Source organism: Manacus candei, unplaced genomic scaffold (genome assembly GCF_025592945.1).
Source record: "Manacus candei isolate 608988 ecotype Guabito, Panama unplaced genomic scaffold, ASM2559294v1 h1tg000142l, whole genome shotgun sequence".
NCBI classification, from domain to species: Eukaryota; Metazoa; Chordata; class Aves; order Passeriformes; family Pipridae; genus Manacus; species Manacus candei.
In genome coordinates this window covers 1,355,194-1,368,789 of record NW_026138190.1, presented here as the reverse complement: position 1 = coordinate 1,368,789, position 13,596 = coordinate 1,355,194, and the positions used below count along the sequence as shown (strand labels likewise).

The following is a 13,596-nucleotide window of genomic DNA, read 5'->3' as shown; positions in this document are numbered from 1 at the left end:
GGAATACTTTTTACCAAGGCCTGTAGTGACAGAACACAGGGCAATGGTTTTGAAGTGAAAGAGCAGAGTGCTATATTAGATAATAGGAGGAAATATTTAACAATCAGGGTGGCAAAAACTGGAACAGGTTTCCAGAGAAGTTGATGTCCCATCCCTGCATTTGTCCAAGGTCAGGGACTGTGAGAAACCTGAATTAATAAAAGATGTCACTGTGCATGTGCAGGCACTTGGACCAGATGACCTTTTATCTCCCTTCCAAGCCAAAGCATTCTGGGATTCTTTTGAGTCCAAAGTCCCAAACTCCTCCTCCAAAGAATTTCCACTTTGAGGACATGAATTGCCATGTTTATGGAGAAACGCTTCTAAGCCCAAAAGGTAACAAATTAATTCCGAGGAAGTTCCAAGGTATCTGTAGGAAACTGTAACCAAGTGGGTCAATGGCAGAACCTCTCAGGGTGACCTTGCAGCTGAGGATGGGGGATTCGGCCTCGGGCTCTGAGATTCATGATGGGCAACAAGAAAGGGGACTTGGGGACTGGGCAAGACTTGTCATGGGATGTCTAGGGAAGAACCAAGGCAAGGGGAGGATCACAGTGGTTTCTGGAGGACCAAGCATGAGAAAAGAGAGAGAAAAGAGGCTGAAAAAGCTGGTCATGTTAAACAGGAGGCTGGTCAAGACACGTCCCTGGCTGTGCCCTGCAAGTGATCCCCACAGCCTGTCCCATTTTCTTAAGAACTCCATTGCCAAGAAGTTTCTGTGGGGAGGGACCTCTCTGCTCCTGGCACAGATTGTGGCCAAAGTTCCAGCCACTGCAGCAGGAGACACAAATAGTCAGGTCTTGTGTTCTTTGGGGGACCAGACTCTGCCCACACTGGGGTGTGTGTGTGTTGGAAGCACAAAAGAGTGAAGCAAATGCAAAGCTAAACACCCAATGGAGCCTGACTTTGTCCCTAAGTGGGGGATGAGAATTGGACCCAACATGTGCAGGGACAGAGGGAGGGGTTTGTCCCCCTGGCCCTGCCCAGAAGGGACACCTTTCAGGAAGGGTTGTGGCCTTGGCTGTGCTGAGGGTTGCCCCGGGCAATGCAGCTTGGGATTGCAGTGGCACTGTCAGGGCTCTGCAGAGCTCCTGGCAGTTCCTGCATTTGTCCCCAGCAATGCCAGAGACCTGCAGGGGTTGCAGTCAATCCCTTGTGCTCTTTGGGACCCCGCCTGGCTCTGCTGAATGTCAGCAGGCCTGGAGTTCCCAGACTGTTCCTGCATCCAGGGTCGGGCCTGCAGTGACGTTTGTGCAGCATTCAATTGGTGCAGTGGCAGGATGGCCATGGATCCATTCCTGCACAAACACAATGGGGCTCCATCCCAGGCAGGGAGAGAATGGGCCCACACATTTTGGAAGGCTAAGAACCAGGGAGTTTTGTCACTGTGGAACCCCATGGAACCAAAGGAACCCTGGGACGTGGTGGAACCTGATGGAATAAAGGGGACATTGTGACCCTGCAGCACCTCATGGAACCAAAGGGAGTCTGGGATGTGGCAGGACCTGATGGAAACAAAGGAACCTCCTGGGAACAAAGGGACCCTGGACACTGCCAAAAGTCAGGGAGACAAGGGAACCCCAGGACACTGTGGAATCTCCTGGAATCCAGGGGCCATTGGAATACACTGGGGCCTCCTGGAACCAAAGGGAACATGGGACACTGTGGAACCTCATGGAATCAAAAGGACCCTGGGACTTTGTGGAATGTCAGGGAATCAAGGGGCCAGTGTGACATCCCAGAACCTTTTGGAACCAAAGGGAACCAATGGGACATTGTGGAATCTCATGGAATCAAGGGTCCATTGTGACACTGGGGAAAATGATGGAATCATTGGGCCATTGTCAGAGTACAGGGCCTTACAGAGCCAAAGAACACTGGGAAACAGACCAACCTCATGGAATCACAGAGCCATTGTTGCACTACGGAGCCTCAAGGAATAAAGGATCCAATCTTTGCCTCAGATTTTGTCAACAAATTAAATTTAAGGAATTACAGAAGTGGGATTGAACCACTTTTGTCCCACAGGTTTTAATGATTGGTCAAAAGATCTAAATCACTTTACTACACAATACGAATGTTAAAACTGCCAGTAGTACAGTATAATATAGGATAATGCACTATACTGAAGCAATTATTGAAACAATTATATTAAAGCTAGCCAAAAGAAACAATTCTCACATAGAGATCTGATGGAACTCACCCAGACCAACGGTCGTGGGGAGATTTCTTTTGCTCAACCTTGAGGAGTGTCCTTGGAGGGCGTCCCCACCCAAGGCAGGAATCTCCACACATCTACCCCAAGAAGGGCTGTGTTAGAAGAACCTGCCTGGATGAAAGGGGACTGGACTTCTCTAGTAGGAAGGGATTGACTGCTCCTCACAAATGGACAGGTCAGTGAGCAGCTTCTCTGTCCCATCCAAGTTCCAAAAGCAGGATGTGTGTTTGCAGTTGGGTGAACCAGGCTGGTTTGAGCATCATTCTACACCAAAACCATTCCCAGGGTGCCACCAGTAACTGGCAGATCTCACAGACAGCTTGCATGAGAGCTGGCACTGTTGGCATTGTCTGATGGCATTTTAGGCCTTCTCAGGGCAGGCCCTCCTGCCACCCGGGTCGAGAGGTTGGCTGTGAAAGTCCATCCTGGAGATGCACAGGGAGCCAAGAGTTGGGCTCCTGAGTGACATCCAACAATGGACAGGGGGATGGGAGTGACCAGATGAAAGTGTCTCAGGTAGAGCTGGACTGGCAACACAAGGGGGAATTATTCCTGGCTCGCTGGGCCCAGGACACCTCAGGACCTCAGGGAAGAGGTGCAACATCCAGCTGGGCTTGTGATCCAGGGCTGCATTTAACCATGGACACCAACTACCAGGTTCTCCACAACTGGGAAACATGTGCTGCCATCAAAGAGGCCAAGAGGGTAAAGCCCCTGTGGGGTGGGGGATGATGGCTGAGATAGAGATGTGGGCAGGCCTGGCAGATTGATCCCAGCACACTCCCCAAACCCACCAAGGCAAGCTCTACATGCTGACAGTGGTGGACACAACCCCTGGATGGCAGGAGACACCCCCTGTGCCTCCCACCACTGCCCAGAACATATAGGGTGTCATATAATACAGCTACATTAACATTTACATTCACTAAACAACTACTTTTAAAATAATAAAGAAAAATATCCAGAAAGCTTTAAGGCATCACACAAACCTAGTTAGTGAACTCTACCAGTTGAACTGGCCCTGCCCAAAAAGAACCTCTCTGTACCATTAAAGGGGATAAAAGCCCGGTGGTCCATATGAGGAATATTTTGGGGCGGACAGTTTGGATGAGTCCTGCCTTAAGCAAAGGTAAACCCCCCAATGGGATTGTTTCTGCTCAAGGACTTGGGTGCCCTTGGTGGATGATGCAGAGGGATGGGGAAACACTCTGTGGACCTCCAGGGGATTTGATTTTTGGGTCAGAACAGTCCGTGAGGTTGAATTGTAGAATATTGTTTGCCCAATGATGCTCCCACTGTGTGCCAGAACTCCCATGAGTTCTTTCATGAGGTCTTTCCTTAGGTACAGTTTTTTATTTTCTATGCTTTTGATGTTTTCTTTTAAAAAAAAAAAAAGTCCTGTTTTCATTCCCTCCTTCTTCAGTAGCCCCCATCTTGTGTGTCCCAGAGACTTTTCTAACTGGGGAGTCTCCCATTGGATTTGAGTGACAGAAATGAACCTGCAAGAACCTTTTGTGTGAGATTCCTTTCCTGAGCAGAGCAGGACTGATGAGGAAATGAGAAAAGCTTTCTGGCTGCCCCAGCTTAGGGACTGGCCCTGTGCCTGGAGCTGGAAAAGCTGAGACTATCTACTGTGCAAAGTGGACTTCAGTGGAGGTAATGTGGACTCAATATACAGCAGGGGAAGGAGTTTTGTTTTTTATTGAGCTGTACCTTCCTTTGGTTTTGTTTGCTGGCAATAAATGAACATCCCTCTGTGTCCCGGGCAGCTCTTTCTCCAAGCCAAGCAGGTGGGAGTTGGTGCCAAGGAGCTGAAACCTGCAGGTCCAGCCTTGAGTGGAGGGAGCTCAGATTTGCCCAAGGCTGCTTTGAGTCCCAGGAGTTTGATGAGGGAATGGTGGGGTGGGGATAGGGATAAAGTCTGATGGATTGTCAGGCATAAATGGTGTTGATTTTCATATCTATTCAGACTGAATTAGGAAGTGCTCGGGATCAATATCAACTGCTGATGTCAGTGTAAAACCAGGAAAAATGTAAACAAGACACAAAAAAGACATCTTTTCTCATGGTTTTAGTAATACAATATATTCAATTGGAATGCACTTTTGAGATCTATCTAATTAACCACAAAGGAAATGAAGACTTAGAAGTCAGTTATTCCCAGGGGCTTGTCTGGTTAAAATGCCACCAATGAGAAGAGAGTGTGGAGGAATGAGCAGACAAGAAGACCATCCCTGGGGCTGGGGAAGCAGGAACTCAGAGTCACTGGTTCCAGGTGGCAAATGGACTGTGGGATGTTTCTGGGAGAGCCCATAAAGGGTGTGCTGGTTTCAGGGGGAGTACAGTTTAATTTCTTCCCTGTGGCCAGTGCAGGGCTGTGTTTTGGTTTGTGCTGAACACAGGGTTGATAATCACAGAATGACAGAATAGGATGAGTTGGAAGGGACCCACAAGGATCATCCAGTCTAATTCCTACCCTGCACAGGACCATCCCCAAGGGTCACACCATGATCCTGAGAGGATCATCCAAACACTTCTTGAGCTCTGTCAGCCTTGGTGCTGTGCCCACTGCCCTGGGGAGCCTGGTCAGTGACCAACCACCCTCTGGGGGAAGAATGTTTTTTCTAAAATCCAGCCTAACACAACTTCATGCCATTCCTTGGGGTTCAGTGCCTGGTCCCCCCAGAGCAGAACTCAGGGCCTGCCCCTCCTCTGCCCCTCCCCAGGAAGTTGGACCTGCACTGAGGTCTCCCCTCAGTCTCCTCTTCTCCAGCTGAACACACCAAGTGCCCTCAGTGTCCTCACACGCCTTCCCCCCAAGGCCCTTCCCCATCTTCCTTGCCCTCCTTTGGACACTCTCCAATGGCTCAATCTCTCCCTTCCACTGTGTCCCCCCAAACTGCCCCAATGGTGCAGGTGAGGCCGCCCCAGGGCAGAGCAGAGCGGGACAATCCCCTCCCTGGCCCGGCCGGCCATGCTGGGCCTGATGCCCCCAGGACAGGCTTGGCCCTCCTGGCTGCCAGGGCACTGCTGACTCAGGGCCAACTGGCCACCCACCAGCACCCCCAGGGCCCTTTCCCGGCCCTGCTTTCCAGCCTCTCCTTCCCAGTCTGTCCGTCCCTGCGGGGTTGCCCCATCCCAGGGCAGAATCCGGCACTTCCCCCTGTGGAAGTTCCCAGGGCTCCTAAAGAGCCGGGAGGTCACGGGATGTCAAAGAGCCCCACGGAGCTCAAGGGACCCTTGGGACACTGTGGAACCTCCTGGAATCAAGGGACCTTTGTGACATGTGGGGCCTCATGGAATCAGAGGAACCCTGTGGAATATCATGGAATCAAGGGGCACCTGTGACACTGCAGGGTCTCATGCTCCAGAAGGAACCCTGGCACACTGTAGGATCTCATGGAACCAAGGTGCCATTGTGACACAGCATGGCTGCAGGGAATCAGGGCTCCAGAGTAAAAGTCCAAGGCCTCATGGAAAAAATGAATTCTGGGACACTGTGGAACTTCATGGAAACAAGGGGCCATTGTGACAGTGCAGGACCTCATGGAGCCAAAGGAACCCTGGGACTTTTGGGATCCTTATGGAGTCAAGGGCCAGTTGTGACACTGCAGAGCCTCATGGAACTAAAGGAATTGTGGAGAACATCCTGGTAATGAGGGAACACTGGGACATGCAGCTCCCAGTGGAACCAAAGGAGCTCCAAGACATTCTGGAATTCATGGAACCAAGGGCTCATTGTGTCACTGCAGGGCCTCATGGAAGCAAAGGAAAACTGGGACACTGTGGATACTCGTGGAACCAAAGGGCCATTTGACACGTGGGCCCTCATGAAAGCACAGGAACCCAGAAACATTTTGGAAGCTCAGGGAACCAAGGGGCCATTGTCACACTGTGGAACCTCAGAGAATCAAGGGCCCAGTCTGACAGTGCAGGGCCTCATGGAACCAAAGGAATCCAGGGACACTGTGGAACCTCATGGAATGAAGGGGCCAGTGTGACACTACAGAACCTCATGGAACAGTGGGAACAAGGAGACACTGCAGAACCTTGTGGAAACAAGGGGCCTTTGTGACACTGAGCAACCACCTGGAATCAAGTGGCCCTTGGGACACTGCAGGGCCTCGTGGAACAAAAATGTCCTTGGAGACTGTGGAAGCTCACGGTGTCAAGGGTCCATTGTGACATGTCAGGGCCACAGGGAACTGAAGGAAACCTGGGACAGGGCAGAACCTCATGGGATCAAAGGGCCATTGTGACATGTGGGACCTCATGGAACAAAAGGAATCCTGGGCAACTACAGAAACACATGGAAGCAAGTGGCCACTGGGACACGTGGGGCCTCATGGAATCAAGTGGCCATTGTGACACTGCAGGGTCTCTTTGAAACAAAGGGGCTTGTGCTGGGCTGTCACAGGCCAGGGCAGGGGCAGCTGGAGAGCCCCTGGCCCAACCATGAGTCACGGGCTGAGCCATCAGCTCCTGCAGAGAGAAGGGACCTGACGGGCAACATTGGGGCAGTTTGGGGGGACACAATGGAAGGGAGAGATTGAGCCATTAGAGAGTGTCCAAAGGAGGGCAAGGAAGGTGGGGAAGGGCCTTGGGGGGAAGGTGTGTGAGGACACTGAGGGCACTTGGTGTGTTCAGCTGGAGAAGAGGAGACTGAGGGGAGACCTGGGGAGGGGCAGAGGAGGGGCAGGTCCTGAGCTCTGCTCTGGAGGGACTAGGGACTGAACCCCAGGGAATGACCTGAAGTTGTGTTAGGTTTGATTTTTGACAAAGATTCTTCCCCCAGAGGGTGGTTGGGCACTGACCAGGCTCCCCAGGGCAGTGGGCACAGCACCAAGGCTGACAGAGCTCAAGAAGTTTTTTGATGATCCTCTCAGGCTCATGGTGTGACTTTTGGGGATGGTCCTGTGCAGGGCTAAGGGTTGGACTGGATGATCATTGTGGGTCCCTTCCAACTCATCCTATTCTCTGATTCTGTGATTATCAACCCTGTGTTCAGCACAAACCAAAACACAGCCCTGCACCAGCCACGGGGAAGAAATTTAACTGTACTCCCCCTGAAACCAGCACAGCCTTTAGGGGCTCTCACAGAAACATCCCACAGTCCATTTGCCACCTGGAACCAGTGACTCTGAGTTCCTGCTTCCCCAGCCCCAGGGATGGTCTCCTTGTCTGCTCATTCCTCCACACTCTGTTCTCACTGATGGCACCTTAACCAGACAAGCCCCTGAGAATAATTTACTTCTAAGTCTTCATTTCCTTTGTGGTTAATTAGACAGATCTCAGAAGTGCATTCAAAGTGAATATATTGTATTGAAGAAACAATGAGAAAACCTTTCATTTTTATGTCCCGTTTGCTTTTTTCCTGTTTTAACATTAATATCAGCAATCCCCAGTCGATATTGTTCCTGGGCAAATCTGAATTCAGTCTGAATAGATACCAAAATCAAGACCCTTTATGTCTGACAATGCATCAGACTTTATCCCTATCCCCATCCCACCATTCCCTCATCAAAGCCCTGGCACTCAAAGCAGCCTTGGGCAAACCTGAGCTCCCTCCACTCAAGGCTGGACCTGCAGGTTTCAGCTCCTTGGCACCAACTCCCACCTGCTTGGCTTGGAGAAAGAGCTGCCCGGGACACAGAGGGATGTTCATTTATTGCCAGCAAACAAAAGGAAAGGAAGGCACAGCTCAATAAAAACCAGAAGTCCTTCCCCTGCTGTATATTAAGTCCACATTGACTCCACTGAAGTCCACTTTGCACAGTAGATAGTCTTAGACCAATGGCAAAAACCTTCTGTGTGAAGCACAGATCCCAAGATCCCCCAACACTCCCTGCTCTGGATTCTGTCCATATTTGCCCTTTGCACACAGTGAGTCACACACTGAAGTCACAAGTTCCCTCAATCCACAGAGGGAGGAAAAGAGAGAAAATTTATTAAATGCTCAATTGTGCAGAGCTAAATCTGCACTCATCTCAATATTCTGGGCTTACAGGACCTTTATCAAACACCTTCTGCAGCATCTGTTCACTGGGCAAACATGTGTGTGGATGGCCAGGCCCAAGGAGTGGTGGGCAATGGAGTTCCATCCAGGGGTGTTCCCAGGGCTCAGCACTGGGCTCAGGGCACTTCAATCTCTTTCTCAATGATCTGCACAAGGGCATCGAGTGCAGCCTCAGGCAGTTCCCAGGGCACACCAAGCTGGGGGGAGTGTTGATGTGCTGGAGGGCAGGAAGGCTCTGCAGAGGGATCTGGACAGGCTGGATCCATGGGCCCAGGCCACTTGGAGGAGGTTCAACAAGGCCAAGTGCCGGGTCCTGCCCTGGGCTCACAACCACCCCAAAGCCCTGACCATGCCCTGCAACTGGTCCCCACAGCCTGTCCTGTGTCCTTAATCCCTCCCTTTCCAAGGACTTTGTGGGACGAGGGAGCTCTGTGCTCTGGGTACGGAGGGAGCTCCAAGTGCCACTGGAGTGGGAACCCCAACTCCTCAGGGTTGTGTTCTTTGGGAGGTCTGGAACTGGTGAGACTTAGAGCCACAGGAAGTTTCTCTTCATTGCCCAAAAACAAAATTTAAACACAATACAGTTTATAAAGTTCCCAGCTTTTTCCTCAGCATTCCTCAGCCACAGTGAGCTGGAGAATGCCCGTCCTTGATGTCCTGGTGCCACAGCCCAGGGTGCTCCTGGCCTCCCTTGCTGCCAGGGCACACGGCTGCCTCCTGCCCAGCTCCCTGCCCACCCACAGCTTCTGACAGGGCTGCTCCCAGCCAGGCAGCTCCAGCTGTGCCATGGCCAGGCTGAGTCCCCTGCAGGGGCAGACACTGCCATTTGTCCCTCGGGGATTTCAGCAGGTTCCTGCCCAGACGTGCTCTCCTCCTCCCTGAAGCCCTTCCCCGAGCACAGAGGCCTGAGAGACCCTTCCAGGGAAGACTCAGGCAGAGAAGCCATGGAGTCCCTGAGCACCACATCAGTGTCTGCTGGAGTTAACCCCCCTCCCCATTGCACAGCAGCCCTGCATTTCCCTCCTGCAGCCTTGGTGTCCAACACAGCCCTTGAGGCTCTTTGGGCTCTGGACTTTTCCTGCAGCCCCAACTGCAGGGGAGCTTTGCCTTTCCCACAGTGCCCCTGCACAGCCCAGGCCATGCCCAGCAATCCCTTGTCTGTTGGTGCCACCAAGGGCACAGAGCAGCCTCCTCTCGCTGGCACTTGCATGTTTTCAATCCTTTCCACAGGCCCTGGCTCTGCACCACAACCCCCCTGGGCTGAGTCCTCCCCCTGCACGCTCACACAGTGTCACAGACACACCCAGGGCTTTCTCTGCCAGCTCCTTTCCAGCCCAGCCCAGCTCCCTCCAAGCTCTCCCACCTGCCCTGAGCTCTCTCCACCTCCAAGGGCCTCTCCCCAGCACAGCCCAGGCGGCTCTGGCCCCACAGCCTTGCCCAGGGCAGGTTGCTCTGGGCAGTGGCACCACAGCCCCAGCCCCTCTGGGCACAGCAGAGCTGGAGCTCCGAGAGGACTCAGCCCCAGCCGGGGGGAACATGCTTGGCAAAAGGGAAAGGAGGCTCCCAGTGTGCCTTTGCTTAAGGCAGGACTCATCCAAACTGTGGTTCAATCCAACTTCTGTAATTCTTTAAATTTAATTTGTTAACAAAATCTGAGGCAAAGATTGGATCCCTTATTCCTTGAGGCTCCACAGTGGGACAATGGCTACTTGATTCCATGAGGTTGCACTGTTTCCCATCATCGGGCCCTGCTGTGTGACAGTGGCCCACTGATTCCATCATTTTCCCCAGTGTCACAATGGACCCTTGATTCCATGAGGTTCCCCAGTGTCACAATGGTCCCTTAGACTCCAGAAGGCCTTGCAGAATCAGAATGGCCCCTGGATTCCGTGAGGTTCCCCAAGGTCACAATGGTCCCTTGATTCCATGAGATTCCACAATGTCCCGTTGGTTCCCTTTGGTTCCAAAAGGTTCTGGGATCTCACACTGGCCCCTTGATTCACTGACATTCCACAAAGTCCCGGGGTCCTTTTGATTCCATGAGGTTCCACAGTGTCCCATGTTCCCTTTGGTTCCAGGAGGCCCCAGTGTATTCCAATGGCCCCTGGATTCCAGGAGATTCCACAGTGTCCTGGGGTTCCCTTGTCTCCCTGACTTTTGGCAGTGCCCAGGGTCCCTTTGTTCCCAGGAGGTTCCTTTGTTTCCATCAGGCCCTGCCACGTCCCAGACTCCCTTTGGTTCCATGAGGTGCTGCAGGGTCAGAGTGTCCCCTTTATTCCATCAGGTTCCACCATGTCCCAGGGTTCCTTTGGTTCCATGGGGTTCCACAGTGCCAAAACTCCCTGGTTCTTGTCCTTCCAACATTTGTGGGCCCATTCTATCCATGCCTGGGATGGAGCCCCATTGTGTTTGTGCAGGAATGGATCCATGGCCATCCTGCCACTGCCCCAATTGAATGCTGCACAAACGTCACTGCAGGCCCGACCCTGGATGCAGGAACAGTCTGGGAACTCCAGGCCTGCTGACATTCAGCAGAGCCAGGCGGGGTCCCAAAGAGCACAAGGGATTGACTGCAACCCCTGCAGGTCTCTGGCATTGCTGGGGACAAATGCAGGAACTGCCAGGAGCTCTGCAGAGCCCTGACAGTGCCACTGCAATCCCAAGCTGCATTGCCCGGGGCAACCCTCAGCACAGCCAAGGCCACAACCCTTCCTGAAAGGTGTCCCTTCTGGGCAGGGCCAGGGGGACAAACCCCTCCATCTGTCCCTGCACATGTTGGGTCCAATTCTCATCCCCCACTTAGGGACAAAGTCAGCCTACATTGGGTGTTTAGCTTTGCATTTGCTTCACTCTTTTGTGCTTCCAACACACATCTCCCCCAGTCTGGGCAGAGTCTGGCCCCCCAAAGAACACAAGTCCTGACTAGTTGTGGCTCCTGCTGCAGGGGCTGGAACTTGGGCCACAATCTGTGCCAGGAGCAGAGAGGTCCCTCCCCACAGAAACTTCTTGGCAATGGAGTTCTTAAGAAAAGGGGACAGGTTGTGGGGATCACTTGCAGGGCACAGACAGGGACGTGTCTTGACCAGCCTCCTGTTTGACATGACAAGCTTTTTTGACATGACCAGCTCTTTGCTCTCTGTTTTCTCATGTTGGTTCCTCCAGTGACCACTGTGATCCTACCCTTACTTTGGTTCTTTGCTAGACATCCCATGACAAGTCTTGCCCAGTCCCCAAATCCCCTTTCTGGCTGCCCATCATGAGTCTCAGAGCCTGAGGTCGAATCCTCCATCCTCAGCTGCAAGGTCACCCTGAGAGGTTCTGCCATTGACCCACTTGGTTACAGTTTCAAACAGATACCTTGGAACTTCCTTGGAATTAATTTTTACCTTATGGGCTTAGAAGGGTTTCTCCATAAACATGGCAATTCAGGTCCTTAAAAATGGAAATTCTTTGGAGGAGAAGTTTGGGACTTTAGACTCAAAAGAATCCCAGAATGATTTGGCTTGGAATGGAGATGAAAGTTCATCTGGTCCAAGTCCCTGGACGTGGGAGTAACATCTTTTACTAATTGAGGTTACTCACTCTCCCTGACCTTGGACAAATCCAGGGTTGGGATATCCACTTCTCTGGAAACCTCTTCTAGTTCTTGCCACCCTGATTGTTAAATCTTTCCTCCTATTATCCAATACAAAACTCTTCTCTTTCAGTTCAAAGCCACTGCCCCCTGTTCTGCCACTACAGGCCTTGGTAAAAAGTATCCCTGTGATTTACTTAGACTATGAGCATGACATTTTCATCTGCAAAAACATCTGTGAGTGCCCAGAGATCTCCCAAGATGGGCTTGAAAGGTCTCAAGCACATGAGCACTAGAGAGTGGCTAAGGAGCTGTGGCCTCACTGGTGTGGAGACTGAGGACAGCACAGGACAGCCCTGAGAGGGCTTGAAGGGAGGATTTAGAGATGGTGGATCCTTTTGTCAGAGCAGAAAAGAACATGAGAAAGAAAGAATTAATGCCAAGTGCAGCTGGGGAGGTCCTGAGTGGACATGAGGAAAAAGGAATTTCACTCCATGGAAAACGCTGCAACACATCAGTCAGAAGGAGTGTGGATGAGGCCAAGGCTTTGTGTGTGCAGGAAGAGCCAGGGAGGACGCAGAGATGTCAGGGCAGGAAGGTGCCAGCCAGGTGGGGCAGCCGGGGGGATGAGGACAGCCTGCAGGGAAAGGGGCAGGGCATGGACACCGTAGGACAGCCTGGGCTGGAGAGGAGACAGGGAGGGGGAGAAGCTGAAAGGCCCTGCCAGAGCCACCTTCTGCAGGCCTTTGGCCATGGCTGCTGTCTGTGCCCCTGAGGCCAGGAGGAGGGGAGTGCCCCTTGCAGCCCTGGGGCCTCATGGCCTCCTTGTCCCTGCTCAGCAGCCTGGCAGGTGCCACCCCATGGGCCTGCCCTTGGCATTGCCCATCCCACATCCCAGTGCCCCAGGAAGAGCCCTGAGGAATGAGGCAGGGACAGGATCTGCCTTCCCAGGGGCTGGAGGTCAGGGCTTGGCCCTTTGGATTAAGGAAACAAGTCAAGGTTTCTTCAGCATCAGAGCCACCTTTCCCTTGCTTGTCCATCCTTGTCATCACTGTCTGCAGTTTTCTGCTCTAACTGGAACCTGGGGACACGTTCTCAGTTGTGTCCCTCAGTGAGACTCATTAGCACTGCAAGAAACTTCAATGTTTTAATCTCATTTTGACTTGTTGAGAAGTTGTTTGAACTTCCTCTCAGGGACTGAGTCTCATGTAAACAACATCAACCCCCCTGAGGGTCATGAAATGCCTGGGGCTGTTGCTGTGCTGCTGAGCTGGGCCGGGCTCCTGGCACACAGGGAGCTCCTGGCAAGCCAGAAGAACTTCAAAGAGACAGCTCTGCCCAGGAGCAGCTCCTCTGCACAGCCCAGCAGGGCTGAGGGCACTGCCTGCAGCACCCGGGGCAGGGGAGTGAGACAGAGAGAAGGTAAAGGCTGTCAGATGTAGGAAGATGCTGCGACCTCACTGGGGGAGGATTTTTAACAGACCTTGGCACAGGAAGTCTGTTCATGCAGGGCAATGAGACTGCAGCTTTTGGAGGCATCTGGTAAAGCTGGCACTGCCCACCAACTACAGGTTCTGTAAGTGCAACTCTGAGAGTATCGGAGTGCAGAGGAGGAGGACATGCTCAGAGCTTCAGCTCCCTCCCAGAATATTTCCAAGAGAAAGATTTTTATAAGGTTAAAGAAATTTCCTGAGATTGTGTTTCCAGTTTCCAACTCTTGAGGAATGGGAGGAATAAATCCTTAAGGAA

The 13,596-nt window shown here is 52.3% G+C and overlaps 2 protein-coding genes and 1 pseudogene across 2 annotated transcripts in view; all 3 read right to left on the bottom strand.

Moving 5' to 3' along the window:
• The window catches only part of LOC127462841 (zinc finger protein 239-like), a 300,460-nt gene that overhangs the window by 175,332 nt on the left and 111,532 nt on the right, over positions 1-13,596 (bottom strand). The gene's annotated exons all lie outside the window — the stretch shown is intronic.
• Positions 1-13,596, bottom strand: part of LOC127462836 (zinc finger protein OZF-like) — a 201,213-nt pseudogene that overhangs the window by 76,619 nt on the left and 110,998 nt on the right.
• The window catches only part of LOC127462843 (olfactory receptor 14J1-like), a 107,441-nt gene that overhangs the window by 83,238 nt on the left and 10,607 nt on the right, over positions 1-13,596 (bottom strand). The window lies entirely within an intron of this gene.